Raw genomic sequence first — 6583 nt, forward strand, 5'->3', positions numbered from 1 at the left:
TCCTGCAACTCGGCCAACGTTTTCTCTCTCCTTTGGAAAGGTACTGTGTAGTCGGTTCGAGGATCAAAAAGGCTTTCTTGCAACTGCTTAAACTCATCATTAGATATCTCATACTCCGGCTCCTCAATCTACTCTTGGATACTCACAATGGTAGAGATATCATTAACGCTCATGCCATCATATCGAGCCACCTCATCGACATGTGTAGGGGCATCCTGTATATTAAAATCTATAAAATCATAAGATGCATCACGCACCATAATTAAATATAGTTCTTCTTCTCTTAGCTCCAAAATCTCTAATACATCTTACATGAGTAGATATTCCGCCCCCTTGATGTTGACAACATGGAGAGAAGCGAGGGGTGGCTCATCGCTCGCCGGCATCTCATTAGGGTAGGGAGGTGGGTGCGCAATGGCTAAGCTCTGTGCTGCCTCTATTCTCGAATCGAGAGTGATCTCCTCAAGCTCCCTCTCAAAATAGTCTAGTTTTGGCCAAGAGGGTGTATCGATGCCTTCCTCTCACTGTTCTCTTATACCTTGGTGCACAAAACATATATGGAAAAGGTTACATTGCGCTCAATGAGATCCATTGTGGCGTGGTCCTAGGACGAGGTGGATATTGCTCTAGCACGGAAATGTTGCCCCACATGCACCAGGGCTGAATTTATCACCTTTGCATGGCTTGATCCGGCACGTAGACTATACAAGAAATCTATGGGGACCCACCTAAGAGTAGAGTCCGGAATAGAGCAAGTGAGAGGGCTTGCTACATTACAAAATGATGCCACTATACTAGAGCTAGGGTCTACGGGGCGAAAAGTGAGCTCTCTAGACTCAAGGTCATACAAAACCTAGGGTATATCTGGTCTCCTATGTGTGCATAGCGTGTGGAGCTAATTCATACGACAAAGGCGACATCGCATTAGGAAAAAAATGAACTCACAAATGGACCCTTAAAAATAATATAGTTTAAGATGTGGGACTTTTGGATTGTCCAATAGGAAGGCTAGATGCTAACATCATGGGGGTGAATCTTCTCTCTCCAAATCTTGAGTTTTTTATTAAAAAAAGGGGTAGTGGGGGATTAAAAAAACAAAGAATGAATACTACACAAAATTTGAGTTTCTCTCACCTCGTATATCCTCCTTTTTTGGATAATTTTCAATTTTGGTATTTTTATCTCTCACAAAATCTGTTTGACCCAAAAGTTGAGCAGCATACCACTTTCCCTCTCTTCTCTATATTGGTGAATTTTCATCTCCATTGAAGCTCCCTGGTGAGAATAATTAGGGTTTTGAGCGTTCTACTTACCTCTACACTTTCTTCTTTGTGAAGTTTCAGATTTTAGGCAAAACATAGGTGCTCATCTCTCTTTGCATTTTCTCTTGTTTGCTATTTTTTCAATAGGGTTTGATGTCACTTCTTATTGTTATTGTTGTTTTATTGTAGAGGTTGTTTTGGGCAGGAGACATAAGTGCTCATCTCTCTCTCTCATTTCTTCCCCCCTCTCTCTATGTGTTGTTTCTCTTTTATGTTGTGTTTTTAATAGAATTTGATGTTGGTTCTAATTGTTTTTTTCTTGCAGAGTTTATTTAGAGCAAGAGGCAAATGCATTAATCTCTCTCTCTCTCTCTCTCTCTCTAGTTTTTTTTGCTGCTATATTTTCAATGTAGCATGATGTTAGTTCTAACCCTTGTTTTTTTAAAATTGTAGAGATCATTTTGGGTGACATTGCATAAGTGCTCATCTCTCTCTCCCTCTCTTTCTCTCTCCATGTCTCCTCTTTTCTATTGTTTTTTCAGTATACCTTCATGTAAATACTAACTCTTGCTATTGTCTTTTGCAAAGATCAATTTGGATAAGTTTGGATATGTGCTCATTTCTTTCTCTCTCATGTGTACTCACACACTCTCTCTTTCTTCTTCTCTGCGTTTTTCCTTTTCTACTATCTTTACAATAGGGTTTAATGCTAGTTCTAACTTAAGGATCAATTGTTGTTGCAGCACTTATAACACAAGGTAGAGCATAGATTTTGTAACTTGATTTATAGGTAAATTTTGCTATATTTTGTGGTGCCAAAATTTATTCATTTGATTAGTGATGATGGGATTGATGTTTTCTTTTGTCCATCATTTGTAATGGGTTTTGATCCAGCAACGATTCAATCTTATAGTAGATCAGCTTATAGGTAAATTGGTCCTATTTTCTGTTGGTTCTATTCATGCAATTATTTAGATATTTTTTGTTAAAAGAGATTCATGCAAGTATTTTTTTTGTACATGCAGGTATTTTACAAGGTTTAGGTGAAGCACATAATTCTCAATCGATTATTTTGTTGTGGTGAGTGATTCCTTTGTGTTGGATGATATGGATCTGTTAGAAGTCAACGGTTCAAAAATCCTCTACTTTATTGGTTCTATATGTCCATTTGGATCTCCATGCCAATTGGCAATGATCCATGAAATCCTTGTATCATATCATCCATATAACACACAATATGTTGAGTCATAGAATATCTCAAGTGTCAATCCAATGTGCCTATTAAGATTTGCATGCCATGTGGCTGTTATTCTTGTAACAACTATTCTGTAATACCCACGTTTCATACAATTATATTGAGTCAAATCAAACTCGTATTCATTATAATGAGAATCAAATATTTTTTAAAAAAAAATTCGAGTCACAAACTTCCAAGAAGTGACAGCATTGTATTCCCTACATTTTTTCTTATTTTATTATTAAGGGAAGATTTCGACCAAGATATGGCTAGAAAATACATGTTACATGAATCTAAAATCCTAGCTCTCTCATTGATTAGGTCTATATTTTTTAATTCACTCCTTAAGGGGAAAAAAAGAGTCCATATCTCTCCTAATGTTCAATTATAACCTCTATATAGGAACACTTGAAAGCTTTAGCACACCACTTGTAAATGATAGGGGATAAGTTGCAAGTGTTAGCACACCATGCATAAGTGGTAGAGGACCAGTTGCAAGTAGTAGGGGACCACTTGCAAGTGATATATGTCACTTGCAAATTTTAGATAAGTACTTATAAGTGCTTACTTACCACTTACAGATAATATTTAAAGAAAATATTTACAAGGAGTATATTATTTAATATATCACTTGATAGTGTTATTGGACCTTTGTAAGTGGTACCAAACCACTTGAAATTTTTTTACAACACGTTTATGTAGTACTAGACCTTATCGCGTATGAATGGTAGTACCCCATCTTTAAGAGATAGCATTCCAATTGCAAGTCATAGTGGAGACAACTTATAAGTTATAATATACCACATGCTCAGGGAGGTCAGTCATAAATATATGTATGTATCACGTGGGTTCAACATAAGGGATTTTAAAAATACAAAATTTACACATTTTTTTACATATAAAAGGGTCCGAGAGAAAGGGATTACTTATATATTGAATAGAAAAGGGTTATATTTTATTAAAGGAAAACTCAAAGATAAGGATATTTAAAAATAGGCCTTGAAAGCACTTGATATAGAGGATATACATATAGTGAATTACCCGAAGTCACATGTAAGTGGTAATGACCAATTTTATATATTTTCCAGTGTGAGGCGCATAGCTTATAAGTGGTAACATACTATGGCAAAGTGCTTGTAAGTGATTATGAGTTAACTACAAAACTCATGATTGATAGCATAATACTTTTAAGTGACAGAGCATCACTTGTAATTGGTAATGTACATCTTATTAGCGGTAGAGCAACATTGTTAATACTAGCAACCAACTATGAGTTGTAACACATTGCTTGTATCTAGCTCTAATAAAATAAAATTGTGGTTCAAAGATAGAAGAGTGGTGTATAAAATAAAACAATAGTTCGAAGATAAAAAAGAGTTATAGTGCACCATTTGTAACTAGCTCTAGTAAAATTAAAAAATAGTTCAAAGATAGAAAGGTTAAGAAATATTTAGAAATATTATAAATTATTACAAACGAGTATACTAAATTGTTAAATGTTAGTAACAAACCATAAGCTTCACTTGCTACTCCCAAGTGATGTTTGGTTGTATATAAATTTCGTTTGTAGATTCATATAAGCTTGGTAACTTGCGTTATACTTATGTCAGAGGTTTACCCATACTTTCACCATTCACTAATATCATTGCTTCAAAAATAGAGACATACGGAAGTAAAAATAACATTTGGAATTGTTGGAGACTAGTATAGTAAAAGTTTCAGAACTTATTAGCACTGTAGCATGATTAGTAAGTAGTGCAAAACACCCAAACTAGGTTGTAATATCAATAGACAGTGGTATGCACAAAACAAATCACTACTTGAGGCTTCTCTTGCAAGTAGACTAGATGTTTTACATATGAGTATCTAGCGAGTCTCTTACTATACAGATTCTTTTTATTGCGGAACACTCTTGTCCAATGTATCGAAAACTAAAAGACTAAGTATTATTTGTATTGTACCAAGCCATTAGGAAACACATATCCCTTACATGCAATGATTTCTTTTTGGAGATAAAGGCCCATAGTCCAAGATGATAAAGGCATATCTCTCCTTGGAGATTAAGATTCTAGAATCACATGAAATGGTTTACAAGGGGTGTGTGTGAGAGAGATAATAACTCCTTCCATAACACAATAGGCTTTGGCTATGGAAGGAGTTATTCTTTATATTCATAGATAACAACTTTTGATTGCATGATAGTATGTGTTATGGTCTCACTTTGGGATATAAGGTGTTTGGGAGAGAGAGAGAGAGAGAGAGTGTGTGTGTGTGTGTGTGTGTGCGTGTGTGTGTGTGTGTGTGTGCACGTGCAACTCTCTCATTTCTGCATTGATTTGTGATTGTTAGAAAAGAATGTAGGTTTGAATTTTTAAAACTAAGAAGGTTGATGCCATTTCCTAATAAACATTAAATTCAATGTTTGGGTGCTAATGTATGTTTCAAACTATGAAAGATTTCTATAAGGGTTTAAGTGTGTAGTGTTCTTAAGGATAATAATAGCGTAGTGATCTTGAGGATAATAGTACTATAAGGATTTAAGTGTGTAGTGGTCTTGAGGATAATAGTACTTAAAAGGTTTGGGAATCTCCCAATACCCATTTTCTGAATACTAAAAAGGTGGCACCCAGATAACATGCCCAGAAGTTTCTCAAAACCATATGATGGACTTATCATTGGAAAGAGCTTGAAAAATGGAATCTATTGAGCTATAGAGTGCTCGATTTGGACTTATAGTGTTCAAGTTATGACAAATCCAAAGATTTGACCATGTGTCCCAAACTTATGGGAAATTCCCATACTCCGCAACATGGTATAATAGCCTATTGAAGAAGTGGTTGTTCTTCACGTTGCCCATCTAGATACTCTAAATACTTGCTAAGGGTTAATGTTAGGCAAAGTTTGCATATTCTTAGCATTGCACTAAGCTATTAGGCTCGTCATTAGGAAAACACATATCTCTTGCTTGCAATGACTTCTCCTTTGAGGTAACAGTCAATGGCCTGGGTGGTAAGGACATCTCTCTTTCTCTCCCCTTTGAGATTAAAATTATGGAAATGGAATGAAATAGTCTACAAGTTGAGAAGTGTGGCGAATACTTTTGTTCAAGAATCCTCTTCATTCATGTGGTTCTTATATCCATGCTATCTTCATCCTCCTTGGAAGATATATATGTTTTCTTTAGCCATTTCGAATCGTGCTTATTTGTGTGGTTAATATTATACTAGCGTTCTGTGTGCGCTAGGCCACTTCGTTGCCTCGAAGCGGGAAGCGAAAACTTCACTCAACAATCCATTTCTCATCTTTCTCTCTCCTCTTTTTCCTCTCTCTCTCTCTCTCCCCCCAAAAAAATTCATTGTCTTTCTTTGCCTTCTATTTTATTTTTTTTCCTCTCCTGGTTCTCTCTCTCTCCTTTTTTTCTCTCCCTGCTTTTCTCTCTCTCTCTCTCTCTCCTTTTATTCTCCCCCCTCTCTCCTCTCTTTTCCTTCTCTCTCTCTCTCTCTCTCCCCCCTCTATTTTCCTTTTTTCTTATTCTCTCTCTCTCTCTCTTCATTCTCTTTTTAAATTTTTTCTTTTCTCTCTCTCTCTCTCTCCTTTTCTTCTCTTTGCACTTTTCTTCTCTCTCTCTCTCTCTCTCCTCTCTTTTCCTTCTCTCTTTCTCCTCTATTTTTTAAATTTTATATTTTCTCTCTCTACATGTTCTCTCTCTCTTCTTCTTCTTCTTTCACTTTCTTCCTCCCCCCTCAGTCTCTCTTAAAGTTTGTAAATTTTATCTTTTCCTTATATATAATTCTCTCTTTATGTTTATATTCTCTCTCCTCTCTCTCTCTCTCTCTCTCTCTCTTTCCGTCCCCTTTTCTTCTTCTCCCATTTCTCCTAATTTTCATTTTTTTCTTCTCTTTCTCTCTTTTAAAATTTATCTTTTTCTTCTTTCCTCTCTTTTAAATTGTATATTCTCTCTCTCTCTCTCTTCCCCCCTCTCTCCTTCTCTCTCCCTTCCTCTCTCTCTCAAAAAATATTTAAATGTTAAAAAGACTTTTCTCTTTTCTCTTTTTCTCCATCTCTCTTCCTCGTTTCTTCTCTC

Source organism: Lygodium microphyllum, chromosome 8 (genome assembly GCF_053477565.2).
Source record: "Lygodium microphyllum isolate KBCC chromosome 8, Lygodium_microphyllum_v1.1.10, whole genome shotgun sequence".
Taxonomy (NCBI): domain Eukaryota; kingdom Viridiplantae; phylum Streptophyta; class Polypodiopsida; order Schizaeales; family Lygodiaceae; genus Lygodium; species Lygodium microphyllum.